The sequence below is a fragment of the Mobula hypostoma genome, chromosome 1 (genome assembly GCF_963921235.1).
Source record: "Mobula hypostoma chromosome 1, sMobHyp1.1, whole genome shotgun sequence".
Classification (NCBI taxonomy): domain Eukaryota; kingdom Metazoa; phylum Chordata; class Chondrichthyes; order Myliobatiformes; family Myliobatidae; genus Mobula; species Mobula hypostoma.
In genome coordinates, this window is record NC_086097.1 from 155,371,407 (window position 1) to 155,391,902 (window position 20,496).

A 20,496-nucleotide genomic window follows, 5' to 3' on the forward strand; every position below is an offset into this window, starting at 1 on the left:
GTCATAACTGAGCTTTGCAAACCGTACGGGGTAAAGAAAAGTCGTACTACACCCCAGTGTGTACTAAACACTCAGTGTGAGCGTTTCAACAGGGCGATGTTTGATTTGTTGCCTACGTTGTCTCCAGAAAAGAAATGCAGGTGGCCAGAGCATCTACTCGAGTTAGTGTATGCGTATAATGTGACGCCTCACGCAACCATCGGATATTCCCCTTATTACCTACTGCTCCGTGTTGATCCCCACTTGCCTGTTGATTCTCTGCTGGGGCAGGAACAGTCTGTAGACAGGAAATAGCCACACAGAAGAAACAACTGAATGATGCTCATGCAGACATCCCACCTCCCCCAGAAGTTCCGGGAGTCTCCCACATATTAATAGAGGCTCCCTGATGCCTGCAAATTATATACAATGTCCCGGAAATCAATTTTTTGAGAGCGAGGGAGCGCGAGAGCAACCACAAGAGAGAGGAGAGAGCAGAGAGGAGAGAGGGAGAAAGAGAGGAGAGAGGGAGAGAGAGAGAGAGAACGAACGAGAACGAGAACGTTTTTCAAACTAGCTGGCTGGCTGCTCAGGAGCTACTCTATTGCAGACATCCTACCTCTCCAGGAAGTTCTGGGAGTCTCCCGCAAATTGATGGTGCTGCCTCCCTGAAATGAGTTTTTGCAGGTTGGGATGTCTGCTTATGCCAGAGCAAAAGAATACTCCGATCAGAAGGCTGCAGAATGCATTGCCTTACAGGAGGATAAAATTTCAAGAGCGTGAACAGAGTCGACATCCGGCCCTGTAAGAACGTTCCCACCCCAGCTCCCCAAAGGAGACTGCAAACTCCGATAATTCAGGCTAGCCCTCGCCTGGGACATGAATCAGATTCTGGGGACTCGGAGAATGGAGTGATACTGGGGTAAATGTGTCAGAATAGGGTGTACAGAATCTTGACCCTAGCCTTGACAACATGTTTGCTGGAACTGTACAAACTCCGGGAACTGAGACTGCAGCGCCAGCGACTGCTGATACAAGGTCAGGTGTTGGTAGTCCTCTCGTTGCAGCATCCTGCGGGAGTAAAAGAGTAACTGCTGGACAGCACTCCAACGCACACCTCGAACCAAGGTCAGTCCGAGATGTGGCCTCCATAATTCCTGCAGAACTGTCCCAGATACTGGGTAGTCTAAATTCAGTTCCCTTTAGAGAAGCAGTTAAAGAGGTGAAAAGTACCGTTGTAGAGAGTGAATAATTGAGGGCGCTTGCCTGTATTCAGGGGAGAAATGTAACCAGGTGACCGCTGAATGTTGTTTTTTATCGTTAAAATGCACTTATATATTCACCCTGGCAATGCTAAGCGGCTGCCTTTGCCTTTAAGAGAAAACGGTGACATCATAGTTTACGTGCGGTTAGAAAGAAAGAGTTAAAATGTTCTAGAAAGATCATGGAGTGCTTGGAGCGGCTCTTTCTCTCCCCTCGAGGAGTACTGGACATATGGCGAGGAAAGGTGAAATAATATTTGATAATATCGACGTAAATTCGTTTATACTTGTCTGTAATCTGGAATATGGTATTTTGACAAGTTTTGCATGTAGATGCTTTAAATTTTCGCGAGTAAGGTATCGGCGCTGAACAGTGTGATAGGGTGAAGTTCTTTATCGACCTAGTAGGTTAGACTTTCTAGTAATTTAACTATAAGGCAATATCTTGTAAAAGTTTATTTTTGTCTTTATCGTTTCATGACTGAATGTGAATTTAACGGAGTAATGTGAATCTCTGTTCGGGTAGCGTGACCGAGAGTATTTCATTTCAGGGTCTAGTCTATACTGTTTAGAAGTTAAGCAGGTGAATCCCAAAATGAGTATACCTTTTGGTTAAGACGAGATATATTTATTTCTATTTTTGATGTGTTTAAGGTATAGGGTTGATGGGATTCTAATGTTATTTGTATTGTCTTTTTTAAAGAATTGACACTACCATATAGGTTTTGTATATTTTGTTTCATTTTCATACTGCATACATAACAAGTTGATTCACAACTGTGTGAACCGAACTTAAACTGAAATTGTAACAGCAGGAACTGTTTCTTTAAATTCATTTTGTTGTTTTTATTTTCATACCCTCTTTCTGCCTAAACCAGACAAAAGAATTGAAGACCCAAAAAAGTGTTTGTTGTCCCGAGTGTGTATTTTTCCCAGGCTTCATAACTGTGCAGACTGTTTTCTAAATGGGGAGAAATCCAAAATTATGAGATGCAAAGGGTTCTGGGAGTCCTGCAAGATTAAATTGCGGGTTGATTTGGTGGTGAGGAAGGCAAATGCAATGTTAGGACTAATTTCAAGAGGTCTAGAATATAAGAGCAGGGATGTGATACTGAAGCTTTATAAGGCACTGGTGAAGCCTCACCTTAAGAAATGTGAACAGTTTTGGGCTCCTTATCGAAGAAAAGATGTTCTGGCATTGGAGAGGGTTCGGAGGAGGTTCACCAGGATGATTCCAGGAATGAAAGGGTTATCAACAAGGGGCATTTGATGGCTCTGTACTGGTTGTAATTTCGTAGGATGAGGGGAATTTCATTGAAACCTTTTGAATGCTGAAAAATCTAGACCGAGTAGATGTGGAAAGGACGTTTCCAATGGTGGGGGAGTCTAGGACAAGAGTGCACAGCCTCAGGATAGAGGAGCATCCATTTAAAACAGAGATGCAGAGAAATTTCTTTAGCCAGAGGATGGTGAATTTGTTACCAAAGGCAGCTGTGGAGACCAGGTTGTTTGGGTATTTAAGGCAGCGATTGATAGGTTCTTGATTGAACATGGCATCAAAGTTGATCTGACATTAACTTTAAATTCCTGGATGTCACTATCTCAGAGGACCTATCCCAGACCCGTCATATAAATGTAATTGCAAAGAAAGCACTTCCTCAGGAGTTTTCAGAGATTTGGCATGATATCAAAAACTTTGACAAACTACTATAGATGTCTACTGGAGGGTGTATTGACTGGCTGCATCATGGCCTGGTATAGGAACACCAATGCATTTGAACAGAAAATCGGACAAAAGATAGTGGATTTGGCCCAGTATATCACAGGTAAAATCCTCCTAACCATTGAGCACATCTCCATGAGACACTGTCCTAGGAAAGCAGCATCCATTATCAAAGATTCCAGCCTCCCAGACCTTGCTGTCTTCTCACTGCTGCCATCAGATAGAAGGTACAAGAGCCTCAGGGCCCACAGCACCAGGCTCAAGAACAGTTACTATCCCTCAACCATCAGGCCCTTGAACCAAAGGGGATAGCTACACTCATCTATTGAGATGTTCCCACAACCAATGATCTCACTTTAAGGGCTCTTTATTGAGTTATTTCATGCTCTTGTTATTTATTGCTATTTATTTATATTTGCATTTGTACAGTTTGTTGTCTTCTATGCACTACGTGATCTTTCATTGATCCTGTTATAGCTACTACTCTATACATTTTCTGAGTGTGGCGCAGGAAAAAGATTCTCAGTTGTACGTGGAGACGCAGGTCCTCTAATAATAAAATTTACTTTGTTCGATATAATTGAGGAGTGAAAAGGACCATAAATTGACTGTACTTCAGATTCACAGTTTAATTAACTCAAATACCATAACATAATATTGTGAACTTAAAACTCAGACCATATGAGTGATAGCGTGGGTGAATTTTGATCCTGCTTTATTTTTCTGACAAAGTAAGAAAGAGAGAATTTATTCCCAACAGGATCATTAATTTCTTTCATGAATGGGAATCTCTATCAGTGACTGATTCACACCCTGCATTCTCCACTTCCATGTTATGTAATTGTTTCTTGGTATCCTCTGAAATAATCAAGATCTAATCCTAACTCTGAGCCTTAATGCTGCTTGGCCTGCTGAGTTCCTCCAGCATAATGTGTGTGTTGCTTGGATTTCCAGCATCTGCTGATTTTTCTCTTGTGCTAAAGTAAATGCTGTCACTGCTCTTTATCAGGTCACCTAATAGTAGCCAATAAGTGAAAGTTTCCTACTGATTAATTTTTATATATAACTATTGTTTGGCATGGTTTATAATAAAATAATTGCTTTTCCCTTTCTTTTGTTCCTAAAATAATTTGGGTGAGGTGTTGGAAGACAGTGAAGTTAAGATTTTTTTTAATATGTATGCCAAACAGGGTTGCTATCTTCAACGTCAGGTAATTGTGCATGTGGAGTATATTTTACCAAAAGATTTGTCATTTTCATTTAGTAAATGGACCAATACCAAGTAGCTTTTTAACGCAGACTTACTCTTGGCAACTTCACGGTACTCCAGTGTGAGTGGGTACTCCTGGAGTAGAGTTCTTATTGAAGATTAAGCTGCTGAGGTATGATTGTGTGCCACCTGTAGCAACTCAAGTCAATACATCCCTGGATCATGGCAGGTCAATATGCAGCTGGAAATAACTGGATGCTCTCCAGCCAGGTGAAGTACAGTTTGATCTCTTGAATGTACCTGAACCATTCATCCTGACTCTGGGGTTACACGTTTTTTTTTAACATTTTGTTTTGCACAGTAGTCGTGAGGTTCATCAAAGTTGAGAAGAGTCAATGATTCCCAATTTTTTTTTTCTTTGTTTCTGGCTATTGCTTTAATATAAAGAAAAAAAAATGCCTGATCTCTGTGAGAGTACTAATCTTTGTTTCCAGTAACTGCCACTGAGTTTTTATACTTGATTTTTGCAAACAAGTCATGACTAGAAATTATTTTTCTTCTTTTCCTATTTCCTGATCAATCTCTCAGTATTACCTGTCCATCCTCACACTTGAATAATCTTACTGAGGCACACAGTTCCTTTTTGTTCTGTCTGTCCTTTTTCACTCTCTCTGCAACTTAAAATAACCAGGAAACTGGAGGTCCATGAGCCAGACCTCATCAGGGGATGAGGTGGAGAGGGTCAGTAGCTTTCAATTCCTCAGTGTTATCATTTCAGAGGATCTGTCCTCAGCCCAGTATATTAAGTGCATTTACGAAGAAAACACAGCAGCTTAACTAACTTACAAAGATATGGTATGGCATCTTTAAGCTTTGACAAATTTCTATTAAGTTGTGATGGAGAGTACATTGACTTGGTGTGTCACAGCCCAGTATGGAAACACCAATGCCACTGAATGGAAAATCTTACAAAAGGTAGTAGATACTGCCCAGTCCATCACGGTTAAAGCCCTTCCCACTACTGAGCACATCTCCGTGGAGAATTGTTGTAGGAAAGCAGGGTCCATCATCGGGGACCCCCACCATGCAGGTCATGCTCCCTTCTTGCTTCTGCCTTCAGGAAGAAGATACAAGAGCCTCAGTACTCCCACCACCAGGTTCAGGAACAGTTATTACCCCACAACCATCAGGGGTAATAACTTCACTCCTCTTCATACCCCATCACTGAACTGCTCCCACAAGCCATGGACTTGCTTTCAAGGAGTCTTCATCTTTTGTTCTTGATACTTATTGCATTATTTATTATTATTATTTATTTTTTCTCTTCTGTATTTGCACTGTTTGTTGTCTTTTGTACACTGGTTGTCCATCCAGTTAGGCATTGTCTTCATTGATTCTATTACGGTTTTGGAATTTACTGAGTATATACCAAGAAAATGAATCTTGGGGTTCTATATGGTGACATGTATTTACTTTGATAAGTTTACTATGAACTTTGAATTTGAACTTTTCCCTCTTTGCCAGTTCTGATTAAGAACCTTTTGAGCTGAAGTATTAACTCTGTCTCTCCATCTATGGAAGTTGCCTGTCTTGTTGAATATTTTCAGTATTTTGTTTTTATTTTAGATTGCATTTTAAAAAAAATAGTCATTACACAAATTTATCCCAAGACATTTCATTAAGTGCACCACTTGGTTATGCTTATTTATCAGCTTTAATCTATTGCTTGTTGTATTGAAGCACACATGTGACTCCAGAACTTGTCTGATCTCATTTTCGAGTAGGGCACGTGTTAACTTTTGCTACCACCCCATCCACTCCTTATCCACCCCGAAACACAGGCTACTGCTAAAATTTCCCATGGCAGGTGTTATGTTCCAGATTATAACCAATCTTTGGATGAAAATGTTCTCCATTAGATCCAAAGCTCTTACCCCTTACTTTTAATCTCGGCCCCTTGGTTTAGACATTTCCCTCAAAGCCTGTCCCATTTACTTTTGAAGTAATTGATCATTATTGTTTCCATCCTCTCCATGAGCACATCAGTTTTATTTGCTGCACGAAAGGAAATTTTTCTTCACATTCTCCGGTCTCTTGTTCAAAATGTTAAACCTTAAGTCTGTATCTCCGAGTCCTTCTATCTTCAGCTAATGAGCAGAGTATTTATTTATCTCCCTCAGTTAAAACTATGATGATATCTGTTTCAGCTTTCATGGCTTCCTTGAAAGCAATCCCAGCTGCTCCATTCCAACTTACAAGCAATACTCTCTCTTATTTACAAAATATTAAGTAAATCTCCTCTGCACCCTCTCTAGGATCTTCAGATTCTCTTTCTTTATCAGATTCAGTTTAATTTTATTTATGATATGTACATTAAATCATAAGTGAAATGTGTTGTTTTGTGTTAATAGCCTCCACACCAAGTGATGTGCTGGGGGTAGCCTGCAAGTGTCACCACACATTCTGTTGCTAACGTACCATGCCTACAGGACAACAAAGCAGAACACCACAAGCAACAAAACCGCAAAACAAGCCACATTCCTCCCACCCTCTTACTTACTCACTCACACAAAATCCCTCCAACCCCAGAACAAAGAGTCATTGAACTCAAGTCTCCAGCCTCCAGTGGACAAGGATTCCGCCATTGGGCTTCAACTTCCTCAGCAGAGGTGTAGTGGACTTGGGGCTCCAGCCATCAGATCTCGATTGCTGGACATTAGGGTTTCAGTTTTCAGTATCAATCCAAGACTTGCTGATGGAAATGAATGAAGACCCCAAATAACGGGCTTTGAATGCAGACCCTTTGTGACCAGGACCTTGTACACTAGGCCTCATATACCAGACCCTCTGATGACTGGGACACTAAACACTAGGACTTGAATGCCAGACGCTCCAATGATTGGGACCCTGAATAGTAGGCCTCAAATGCCACACTTGCCTATGGCAGGACCCTGAACACAATCTGGTCTCTCCAATTCGCATACCTAGGGGGTTGCCGTCATTCATACTTCCTACCCACCAGGAATTTCAATATCAGCACCTGCTGTGACTCACTGACCTGGGGAACATGGCTTCCATTCCTTGCTCTCACTGTTCTGCCCCCCTGTTATCCCACTACAGCTGCCCTTTGTCCCACATCCACGTCACTGGTCTTTGAATGTGGAGCAGAGAGCTGACCTCCGATCCTTATACACTTGTCTCCAACCTGACTTGATTTCTAACTCCCTGTTGTCTTCAAAACCTTCTGAAGCACCTTCAATAATTCCAAAAGACTGAAGTAGGGAAAATACTGAAAGGCTTTTATTCGCAGTAAATTACGAATTCCGTGCTGAGTGCCTGCCCCCGGGCTGAGTGGGAGGAGCAAGGCAAAATCACCTTTATTCAGGGGTCTGTGGGAGGAGCCACGGGGGCAGTCAGCAGAGGGGCGAGTCCAGACAGTTAACCCAGTTACAACATATATATGGTTTACCACACCTTCCCTACAAATTAAAGATAACTTCTCATTCTTCCTAAAGTGTAGTGACAGCAAAAAGATGTAGTGACCTCATTGTGGCCTCAGGACAACTTTATGAAGGTTTATCGTAACTTTCTGCTTTTTGCTCATTACTTCTCCTAGTGAAGCCCAGATTACTGCTCTGCCAACTTCTCTCACAACAGAAACACAAAAATCTATAGGTGCTATAAAATCCAAAGCAACACACACAAAGTGCTGGAGGAACTCAACAGGTCGAGCAGCATCTATAAAAATGAGAATCAGTCGACGTTTCGGAACAAGACCCTTCTTCAGGACTGGAAAAGGAAGGGGGAAGGTGCCAGAATAAAAAGGTTGGGGAGTGGGGAAGTGGAATGAGGATAACTAGAATGTAATAGGTGAAGCCAGGTGAGTAGGAAAGGCAAAGGGCTGGGGAGGGAAGAATCTGATGGGAGAGGAGACTGGACCATTGGAAAAAGGGAAGGAGGGGACCTAGGGGTCCCCTAGGGGAGGTGATGGACAGGTGAGAAGAGGAAGAGGCCAGAGTGGGGAATTGAAGAAGAGGGAAGTTGGAGGGATTTTTTTTTAACAAAAAAGTGAAATTGATATTCATGTCAGCAGGTTGAAGGTACCCAGATGGAATATACGGTGCTGGTCTTGCACTCTGAGATTGGCCTCATCGTGGCAAGAGAGGAGGCCATGAATTGACATGTCGGAACAGGAGTGAGAATGGAAATTACAATGCTTAACCATCGGTAAGTTAAGCTTCTGACCGATGAAACAGAGGTGCTCGACAAAGCAGTCCCCCAGTTTATAGTGGATCTCACCAATGTAGAGGAGGCCACATCAGGAGTCAGGAGCACCAGACATAATAGACGACCCCAGAAGGTTCGTAGGTGACGTATTGCTTCGCCTGGAAAGAGTGTTTCAGGTGTTGAATGAAGGTGTGGGAGGAGTTGAATGGACAGGGTTCAGAACTTTGGCTGCTTGTAGGGATAAGTGCTGGAAAGGCAATTAGTGGGAAAGGACGAATGGACAAGTAAGTCAGGATGGGAGCAATCCCTGTGGAAAGTGGAGCTGTGGGGAGGTGAAGATGTGTTTGGTAGGATCCCTTTGAAGCTGGTGGAAACTGTGGCAAATGATGTGTTCGATGCAGAGACTCATGGGTGGTAGGTTAGGACAAGAGGAACTCTATCATTGTTGAGGCTTCAGGAAGATTGGTAGAGTCTGGATGTTTGGGAAATCGAGGAGATGTGGGTGAGGGCAGCATCAGTGATCTTTCTCTCAATATATCTCCTCATTTTCAGAAAAATATGTAAATGAACTTCAGATCTTTAGAACATTGTTATTAAATTGATACTGCATCTTCTAATCCTTCTTCTCACACCTTCTTCCAGTGAACTCCCATTTTCTAATAGTTTGTTGTTAGCCTACTCATGTCCTGCTGCTGTTATTTAGTGATAAACTGTCTGCACACTTTCAAGTTTATATCATCAACTAAGTTTAAATTCTTACTCCGTCGTTCAATATTGCCTTTTTACATTAACTTTAATAATGAAACCCAAATTACAGCTTTATCGACTTTTCCTTCAATATATTAAATAGATCTTGCCACCTTTAGAATATACAGTATACTCATTTCAGACCTTTATAATGCTATCACTAAATTAATATTGCCACTTATACAAATCAAATTCTTGGGGAACTTCATTACCTGCAGTTCTTTGATTATCCCAGCTCATTGTCCTTAAACTGAATTTGTACCTAAGCTGACACTGATTCCATTTGCAAGAGTCTCAAATTTGTTGCCTTTAAAAAAAAATTAGAACTTTGTCAAATGTGAAGTGAAGAAGAAACCATTTGCAGCCTGTGAGTCAAAGATATGAAATGAAGGAGAGAGAAGAGAGAACTAGGATTAAGAATGACTGCATACATTCTCATAATGGACCTCATAATGCCTCAGAGCTGCCCTTTCTCATAATAGCCAATGGAGTTCCTAAGTGGAGGTTAAAATGTACATTTGTTTTATCTTCCTCCAGTTCTTTCCAGCTTATATTTTTTTACCTCTTGAAAGAAAAATGGGACTGTCAGTGAATTTGTGTGGTTGAGGGGGCCATCCTCGTTCAATGTGTGAAACTTAAGATTCTGCCCATTGAAGGGCTGAGTCTTAATGATAGTGTGTAGATAAGTGTCTGTTGAGGTCTAGTGAATTGTACAGTAAATGCAGTTCTACAAGGCATTGAATACAAATTTTTGAAGACTACCATTTCTGTGATTTTTTTTTTCTTGCATGGCATCAATGTTCCTGGAATGATACTTCTACCTTTGACGTCTGTCATTATCTCTTATTACATAAGAACATAAGAAATAGGAGCAGGAGTAGGCCATCCGGCCCATCGAGCCTGCCCCGCCATTCAATTAGGTCATGACTGGTCTGTCCGTAAACTCCACTCCATCTACCGGCCGTTTTCGCATAACCCTTAATTCCCTTACTATGTAAAAACATATCTAACTGTTTCTTAAATATATTTAGTAAGGAAGCCTCTTGAGCATATCTATCCCTGTGTGGCTACAGAATATCTAAAAACCTCTTCTGCCTATGTTTCTAATGGATTCCGTAACATTAACTTTCTCCTTCCACAGATGTTGTCTGACCTGCTGTGTGCTTGTAGTATTTTTCTACTTGTATTTCAGATTTCCTGCACCTGCAGTGTTTTTATTTTCTTCCCCCATAGGTCACTGGAAAAACTTGGTTGTCTCTCTGTGACACATTTCTCAAAGTATTGCAAATTAGTTTCACTTTATTTAATGTGAAGCACCACTGACTGTAGCCACCTAGCATTTTCCCTTTATGGTGCGTAGTTAGTATTTAAATAGTGTTGCCTACATTCACTACTGATCCCTCTACAGAGACATGGAGGCAATGAACTGCATAGGTACCACTGGGTATTCATAGAAGCCAATTGAAACAGCAGACAGAAATAATGTTATTGCTTCGATGCAATGAGTTGGACTGATTTAATTGCATATTACTATTGCAATGCCCTTTATCAAAGGCTGTCAAATTTAACAATTCTGTTATTCCTATAGTAACAGTTGTATAAGTTCACAAGAATGTAAGAAATAGAAGCAGAAGTCTGTTCTTCACTTTCCTGCTATTCAGTTAGATCATGACAGATCTTTTACTACAGTGCGTTTTCCTGCACTTTTCCCATTTTCTGTAATTGCCTTTCCATCTAAAAATGTATCTGCCTTTGGAAAATTTACTCAGTGTATGAGCTTCCATAGACACCATGGGGTGAGACACCAAATACATGAACAGAAATGTGGACTCACCAAGGCCTCACATAATTGCAATAAAATAATTTTATTCTTGTTCTGATAACATTGTCTTGGAATAAAAATCAACATACTGTTTGCCTCTAAATAGTGTTGCCTACATTCACTACTGATCTCTCTACAGAGACATGGAGGCAATGAACTGCATAGGTACCACTGGGTATTCACAGAAGCCAATCAAAACAGCAGACAGAGCTTGTACTAAGTTTCACTGATCTATGTACAAGCACTAAATGAAACTGAACCTTCAATTTCCCACCACTATGAAGTTACTTAACTATTCTATTTTTTCAACCAATGTCAATAACCTGATTTTTTTGCCATCATCTCACATCTGTCACATCCTCCCCTGTTCACGTAGCCTGCTTTTCTCCTGCTAAAGCCTTGTTGTATCTTCCATGCTACCACCCAGTTTGAGGTCACAAGCAAACTTGGATATATTACACTTAGTTCTGTTACCCATTGATATAAATTACTAACAATATATAATGCTCTAGTAAAGGGTTCACTGTTAACGTTGTAGGGTATTTCATGTCATGGTCTTTCTGTAGAAACAGTATTTGGGTTATGGTTAGAGATCATGGTTGCTTCAGAATGTGAGCCATCCAGTCAAGAGCGCGGGTTTTTTTTGTGTGTGTGGCTGACACTGGTGTGAGCTTTGCTCTTTGTTTGGCAGGAGATAAAGAAGATGCTGGAGAGAACCAGTTGTAGATTTGGACCCGATGGGGACTGTGATTCAGTGCAGTAAGGTGAGGAGTCTACTGAGGATTGGTGAATATGACTTTTGGAAGAGTTGACCTCCAGCCTGTGCACACTTGACTGTTTAATTGTAATGACCCCTTTTGCTTTTTTCTTTCTTTACTTTACCAACCACTTAGTTAAGTTAATATTCCTAAATATACTTCCTTTAATTGTATGCGGTGTTCTGTCTGTTATTTCCTGGCAACGAGTTGTAACACGGTTGCCAGTCGCACAGCACTCCCACTAACTGGGATTTGGATGGGAAAGATGTCCCAATCCCACGGATTTTGGGGGACCGGAGTGTGTATTCCCTAGAATAGCGCGGCCCGAGAACGGTGGGTCTTTTGGCGCAGAGTCGGAAGGCTGCCAGCGAGGGCTAATGAGCAGTTTCCAGAGAAACCCGAGAAAGCAGTGTTTCAAGTACTGGCAAACTCTTGGCTATAGCCTTCCAAGTAGAAAATTGCCTATTTGTTCCGACTGTCTATTTTGTGATATTGAGCCAACCCTTAGCCCACGCCAGTATATTTGTCCAAATTGTGTGATCCATGTTTGGTTAATAACCTTTCGTGCATTTAATGAAGGTCATCTGAATGACTGAGGCTAATGTATTGATTCTCCAGGATCTATTTTGCTCGTTGTAACCTTTGTAAACTTTGTCAATTATGTTTAGTCTTCTATAGATGCATATTGCATTTGCCAATGCTTTTATTACTGTTCACCTGACAACTCCTCACACAATTCATGCTCAACCAAGAGAGATGAAAAATGAGAGTCCTATTCTAAGATGCTGTGGATAATCCACTGTCAATGATGAACTTTTCAAACGGGCCATAAGCTGAAAAGTAAATCCTTGAGAGTTTATTTACAGAAACTCGTGGTTTAGGACCTCTGCCATGTTACAATGTCTTTGAAGTAACAGTCATTGTAGAACTAACAAAATTGCTCAGAAATGGCCAAAACTGATTTAAGCAGTCATTTGAAAGTATAAATAACATTGGAAATAATACCAACTTTTAGATTACAGATCAACTGTTCCATCGCAGCATCTTTGTCATGCTAACGATTGAATATGAAATCTTTCTTTTTTGACTAAACTGAATGGAAATGTTACAATGAAAGGGGAACATTGCCTGTGTCAAATTGTCATAAGAATTGGTTTGGATTACAGATAAAGGAAGCTCAGAGAGAGGGAGCAAACCAAAAGAGTTGTAGGGAGAAAAAAATTCTGAATAGACACCATGGAGAGCTCTGTCTTAAAGTAATGATAAAATATATCGGAACAAGTAATATAGAGCTCGAGGGTAGCTCGCAAGCAAAACACAGACAGGATTGACAACTTATTGATAACGTGTGTGTGTAAGTGTGTAAAATGCTTGGAGTTGCAATTAAAGATAGAAGTACTAGGTAGAGAATAAGAGGTCTAATGGGAATACAATAACGAGAATACTTATACCTTTTGTAATTTCATGTTGTTTGTCATCATATTTCTAGATTGTAAATTTATATTATGTTTAATTGTGGGTTTTTTTGGGTTTTAATAAACTTAAAGGGGTTTTGGGTTGTGATTTTTAAATGCACTTTTACCACATTAATAGAAAGAATTCCAGCATTTCGTACATGCTGTTTGTTTGTTCTATAGTTTCCCATTTTCTGTGGCCTCCGCCGGTCGTGGTGGACCATGGGTCCTGTGCCTGTGTTAGTCACTGGTTTGTCGAGCAGCGTCGACTGTGGCTATTGAGGTCGATCCTGGAACGCAGGCTCTACCACAAATGCTGCATGTGTCGGGTGTTGTGGAACTGGTGTCTGCTGTGCTCTCTGTTTAGCCCTCCGCTCCTCGAACTGACTCAGGATCACTCTTTCGCCTTGCTCTCGGTGTTGCTGAAGAGTACCTCGCCATTTGTTGCGGTCTACTGTCTAAGTAATAATCAGGTGAGATCCAGTGCAATCCTTTGATCATGTATATATTACAGAGTGCAAATGTGCTGTTTAAGAAGAATTTCAAATTAACCTTGCACGTCATTTCGAGCTCTTCACTTCTCGAGTATTACTCTGCATGTTACCACATAAGGAATTCATGAGAATAAAGATATCACACTGGTGATGAGGAAGCATTGGAACAGAATGGTGTCCAAAGCAGCAAAATGAGTAAAGGTTTTGAATTGCCTTGCACCTCTGTGACAGGCTGAATCACAACACCTCAGTGCAGATTGGAAGAGATAGGTCTTGAGTCAGACTTAAATACAGTTGAATTGTTACTAAACTCAACTCTGTTAGAACAGGAACAGAGAAAGATGGCAGCACAGATAATCTGACTATATCGCTCTGATGGTATTGGGTTTGCTGTTCATGAAGTTCTAAACTCAAATGAAGATCTTCAGCCCTGTCTGACATAGATAATACCACTTGGCACATCAAATAGCTGATCTATTAATATTTGGAAGATGTATGTACTGAGAGGGTCAATACCCTTACTAAAGGGAGGTTATACTGTATCCAAAGGCTAGATTACTTCTCTCTTCATCCTCCATAGCACATTTAGTTGCCAATACCCACTAGTTGAGCGGTGAGTCCCTCCTCCCTACCAAGGGGAAGATACTTCCAGCTAACATAGCAGATTAAATACAGTTTATTTATTTTTAGTGATACATGCTTAAATCCAGTCAAAATTCTTAAAGCACATTTAAAACTCGGAGTTTTCCAAATTACAATTTCTAAAACAAAGGATTCCAAAACACAGATACAATTCCAATAAGCTAAAAAAATATAAGCTGTCTTTTAACTTCAGACTGATTATTGCTTGCTATTTACATTATGAACTGAAGACTGGCTACCGTTTATGACAAGAACCTCAACAAAGCATATTGGTTGAAATTTTAACTTATTCATTTACTCAAAAACAAATCTTTGATCGCTGCAAGTGTCAGCTGCTTTGCTCGAAAGCTGAGCTTGACAAAAAGGACCCCTGGTTCTGCACAGTGAATATCCATCATACGGTTGACAAGAAAAGTGGAACCTTTCTTCAACAGGAAGAAGGTTGTGTACTTAAGTTTTAGGAAGCAATGATCACAGAGGGTTCTTAAGAGTTACAAGGTTGCCAGGGAGGAGCTTAAGAGGAGACTTGGGAGGCGTATGAAGGAGTTGGTGAGTAGGATTAAGGGAAACCCCAAGGTGTTCTACACAAAGATGGCTAGTGTGAGGGTAGGACTGATCAAGCATAAAAGAAGAAACCTGTGTGGAGTCAGGGAAAGTAGGGAGGTCCTAAATAAATACATGTACCTTGTTTCAGTATTCACCAGTGAATGGGAACTTGACAAATGTCAGGTCAGCATAAATCTATCTTCTGCAGTGGTTGGCCTGGTCTTGTTGATATAAGTTGGCTGGCCAGCAACATCTCTCACTTTAGCCCAGTTCTGGCAATAACTCTGTACCAGTTGGTTTTCTGATGGAAGCCTAACCTCCATTTCTTGTTCTGGGAACAGTAGAGGGCAATGCCGAAATTGGCATCTGAAAGGGGAATTGCTGACAGATGCATGCGGAAGTGTGTTATGTGTAAGCTGTACCCATATCAGGTTGTTACTCCACTTGGTAGGCTAGACATCTGAGTGTTGGCCCTGTCCGTTTGTCCATTGGTCTGTGGGTGGAACCTGGATGACAGCCTAGCAGAGGCCCCAGTAAGCTCAAAAAAGCCTTCCAAAGCCTAGAAACAAATTGGAGGTTGTGATCAGAGACAATGAGCTGGTGGAAGATGTGCTGTAACATGAGCTTGATGGTCTTTGAAGCTGCTGGTAGTTTTGGAAGGGGTATAAAGTGGCAGTCTTTGGAGAATCAGTCTATAACCACCATGGTCACTCTATTAGCCAAGATGCCAGAAGATCAGTGACAAAGTCCATAGCTATGTGGGACCAAGGGTGCTTAGCAATGGGGAGCAGACATTGAAGTTATAGTATGCTCAGAGTTCTTTATTTTGTGTGAATGCTAAAATATATTTCCAGACATCTTTAGTTACACCTGGCGACCAGTAAAATCTCTTGATGAACTCTAGGGTATGAGCCACTCCTGACTGCCCAGCTGGCTTCGAAGCTTGTCCCTGGTTGAACACCTCCGAATGAACAGGTTTGGAATAAAGATACATCTGGGAGGACTATTACTTGGGTCTGCCCCATGTAGCTCTTATGTTCAACACAGAATCAAGTCTATGTTTCATCAGATGGGTTCCTCCACTCTCGAGCTTGGAATTATATTTGAAGGGTTCTCTTCCCCATTAGGTGCTTTGAACTGCTAAGAGAGGGTGTCTGGTTTTTTGATTTTTTTTTTGGATCCTAGGTGGTTAGTGATAAAGAGGTTGAACATATTAAAGGATAGGGAGAATAGGGTCCAACATTCCTGCTTGGAATTCAGTCTTTTTGCATCTGGAGATAAGATAGATTTTTTGTGGTCAGCCCATACCACAAACAGATGTGTGGACCTCTCCAACCAGTACCTCCACTCATCCAGTGCCAGTTGAACGGACAGCAATTCCCAATTCCTAATGTCATAGTTTGTCTCTGCGGGAGAAAGATGTCTTGAGTAGAAGGCATGAGGATCCAGTTTGTGATCTGAGATGGGTTGTTGAGACAAGATTATCCCTCCTCCCATGTCTGATGCATCAGCCTCCACCTCAAAAGGTAAGTGCGGATCCAGTTGAACTAGGATAGGTGGAGTTGTGAATGTTTGTTTTATCTGCACAAAAGCCACCTTGGCCTCTGGGGTTCAGTGGAAGGTCCCAGAAGATGTTTTGGTGAGGTTGAGTGGTGCTGCTACTAAACTGAAATTGTAGATGGACCGCCTGTAAAGTTGGTAAAATCTAAAAACCGCTGGAGTTGTTTCATAGAGGTGTGCTGCGGCCAGTTCCGCACTGCCTGGGTCTTATTGGGGTCCATTTGTAAGTTGCTGATTCCCAATGCAATAGTTTACCTCTGTGGGAGAAAGGACTCTTGAGTAGAAGGCTCAGTGATGCAGTTTGTGGTCTGAGGCAGGTCATTGGGACAAAACGCCCCTACTCCCATGAATGATGCATTGACCAGTTTCCTGAAAAGCAAGTCCGAGTCTAGTAGAATGAAGATAGGTGCAGACGTGAACTTTTCACTCCACAAAAGCCCCCTCAGCCTCTGGGGTCCAGCAGAAGGACTCAGCAGATTTCTTGTCATTGTTGGTGAGTGGTGCCGCCACTAAAATGAAATTGTGGATGAACCGTCTGTAAGAATTGGCAAAACCTAGAAACCACTGGGATTGTTCATGGAGGTGGATTGCAGCCAACTATGAATAGACGAGGTTTTATCAGGATCCATTTGTAGCTTCCTATTAAATACAACAAAGCCTCGGAAGGAGACCAGATTCATGAAATTTGCTCTTGTGTTTGATGAAAAGTTGATTCTTGAAAAATACGTGCTGGACACGTTCTTGAGTGGGGATGGTGATAAAATGAGTATATGTCGAGGTAGGCAAAGATGAAGTGGTGTAGCACCTCCTGGAGCATATGACTGAAGAAGGCTTAAAATGCCTCTGGACCTTTTGCCAACCTGAAAGGCACGGCCCAGTATTCATCATGGCCCGTAGGTGTGTTGAGTACCACTTGTATTCATCTCATTCACTCATCCAGATTAGATTGAAGTTGCTATGGAGGTTCAATTAGGTAAATATTCTAGCTCCCTGGAGAATCTCAGAGGCTACGTTCATGAGAGAGAGAGAGAGAGAGTACAGTGATCTCATTTAGTCTCTTGTAGTCTATGCAGGGACTTAGTCCAACATCCTCCTTGGTGATGAAGTAAAACCCATCCCTTGCAGGAGATGTGAACAGTTAAATAAACCCAGATGCCAATGCTTCTTGGATGTAGTCCTCCATTGCTTCTCTCTTTGGAGCTGATCGAGAGTAGAACCTTCCCAGAGAAGAACAAGTACCCAGTACCAGATCAAAGGCACAGTCATAGTCCTGGTGAGGAGGTAGAGTGATGGCCTTTTTCTTGCTGAAGATCTCTGGAAATACTCTAGACATATCAGATTCACTGGGTATAGAGGCTCAACAAGTAATTTGGGAGGTAGGTATGTCAGAGGTTGTTCCACTTTAGAGGCTTTCTTTTTTCACTTTTTTTTTCTGGCCCAGAATGACGCCAGTAGTCCCATTGACTTTCAGGTTGTGGGATGTCAGTCAAGGATGACCCAGAATGAATGGTATTTCTGGGGAGAGAATGAAATGGAGCCGGATTGATTTCACAAACTGACCAATCTTGAGCTTGATCATGGATATTTGGTGGTTGATCTCTCCTGGCACCAAAGATCACCCATCCAGGGCTGTGGCAACAAGCTACTGGTTGAGATGCAAAACGGGGATTTTTAATCTCCTAGCCAGACTGAGGTCCAAAAAGTTTCCCATTCCACTGGAGTCAATAGAGGCATCTGAGGAGTGATTTAGGCTTCCCCATGAACCAGGGGTGAGGCTAGCAACTGTCAGTCCTCCCTACATAAGACAGTTCCAGAAGTTTGCCGGAAACTTGGGACAAAAGGTCTGATAATGTCTGGCCATTTCCACAGTCAATGCAGCACCTCTCCCCCCTCTCTATTTTGGCTTGAGAGATCCTGGTCCAGTCTGTTTGTTTAGGCTCCTTGGAGGCTGAGATTGGTAGCTGTCAAGGAGGAGTCCTAGCCTGGGAAATAGGAGAGGACGGAAAATGCTCGGGGCAAAGTCTCCTTCATCTATCCCTTTTCCTTTCCATCAATTGGTTATAGTGTTGATTTGCCAGATCTGTAAGACTCCCTAGATCCTCCACTGGGTCTTGGGCTGCAAGGACATGTAGTAGTTTCAGAATCAGGCTTATTATGAAGGACATAGAGGTGAAATTACTCTGAATTATGATATAAATAAAGAGTACAAAATTAAGAAAGGCTGTGCTGATGTTGGAGAGGGTACAGAGAAGATTCACCAGAATGATTCCAGGAATGACAGGGTTAACATATGAGGAACGTTTGTCCGCTCTTGGACTGTATTCCTTGGAGTTTAGAAGAATGAGGGGGGCCTCTTAGAAACATTTCGAATGTGGAAGGGTATGGACAGAGTGGATGTGGCAAAATTGTTTCCCATGGTGGGGGAGTCTGGTACGAGAGGGCATGACTTAAGGATTGAAGGGCGCTCATTCAGAACAGAGATGCAAAGAAATTTTTTTAGCCAGAGGGTGGTGAATCTATGCAATTTGTTGCCACAGGCGGCAGTGGAGGCCAAATCATTGGGTGTATTTAAGGCAGAGATTGATGGGTATCTGAGTAGCCAGGGCATCAAAGGTTATGGTGAGAAGGCGGGGGAGTGGGACTAAATGGGAGAATGGATCAGCTCTTGATAAAATAGAGGAGCAGACTTGATGGGCCGAATGGCTGACTTCTGCTCCTTTGTCTTATGGTCTTATGGTCTAAATGATTGTTCATGGGTTCATGGACCATTCAGAAATTTGAAGGTCAAGATGAAGAAGCAGTTTCTGAGTTGTTGAATGTGGTTTACAGGCTACTGAAGCTCCTCCCTGACGGTAGGAATGAGAAGAGGGCAGTTCCTGGATGGTCTTCCTGAGGCACGATGTGTTAGGAAACATAGAAAACATGGAAACGTAAGTTGATACAAATGACACATTTCAATGTGTGTGTTGATGTTGTGATGTCGATGTGACAAATGAAGCTGATCATTTAATTCGCACAACTGCCAATGCTTTCCATGCACCCACCACTCTCTGTGTAAACATTTTATATCTGACATACCCCTATGCAGTACCCTCCTCCAATCATCTTCAAAAACTGCCCCCTTGCATTAGCCATTTCTGCGCTCTGTTTATCCACTCGATCAGTTTATCTCATATTATTCTGCATTGTTTTTGTGTACATTGTTTCAGTGTACTGTGTCATGATTTGAGCTGTATCAGCAGTATCAAAAACAAACCTTCCACTGTATCTTGGTCCATGTGACAATAATATACCAATACCATAGAGTTGCTTCCCGCCAGTGGGCACACTCGAGGCCTGGGTCCCCATGAACAAGGAGGAATTCTATGGACATCACCTGTGAAGCAGAGTGCTTCATTATTGTCGCCTTGCTGTAGACAGAAGCTTGGTCTCTATGCCATCATGATGTGGTGTTTGATTCCAGGTCACTCCTTACCCCTTCATCCTGTTCCTGAGGAGTCAATGCAGCATAGAACAGGAGAAGGTCATGGTGCAGGTCATGGAATCTATCCTGGGAGACAAGATGCTCTACAATACCTTGATCGGGAAGATGTCCTCACCTGAGGTAAGGAGCGGAGTGGGCTTTATTCAAACAACAGGCACCAACCGGACAGGACCCTGCTGATGAGTACATTTCTGTGGACCTTGTAACATCTGCCATCTCCCCATCCACCAAGATCATGTTGTGTCCGATTGGGAATCCTGCGGATGTACACTCGAGCTCTGCTGAGGACGGTCTCGGTCTGACACCTTTGCCTGGGCTGTTGAAGGTGGAGCACATCCCACCAACACTGGAAACGATGCAGAAATACTACTCATTGCTCCTGAGATGGTAAGTCTATCTGAAGAAGGAAACGTTTCACAGGCTGGGAGAATGTGTGGATTCAGCAATGGCATGTCAAGAGGCTGCAAAACCAGATCCAGGTTGACTTGTCACACCTACGTTGAAATATATAATGAAATGCATTGTTTGTGTTCACAGCCAACACACCCAAGGATGTGCTGGGGTAGCCCACAGATGAAGTCACACATT

General features: G+C 42.0%; 1 long non-coding RNA gene across 1 annotated transcript; it reads left to right on the plus strand.

Moving 5' to 3' along the window:
• Window positions 1-1,420: 1,420 nt before the first annotated feature.
• LOC134342405 (uncharacterized) lies at window positions 1,421-19,347 on the plus strand. The gene is made up of 4 exons (XR_010017018.1): window positions 1,421-1,486; window positions 8,268-8,401; window positions 13,366-13,655; window positions 19,254-19,347. It is a non-coding gene; the product is annotated as an uncharacterized LOC134342405 (long non-coding RNA).
• The last annotated feature ends 1,149 nt before the right edge of the window (window positions 19,348-20,496 follow it).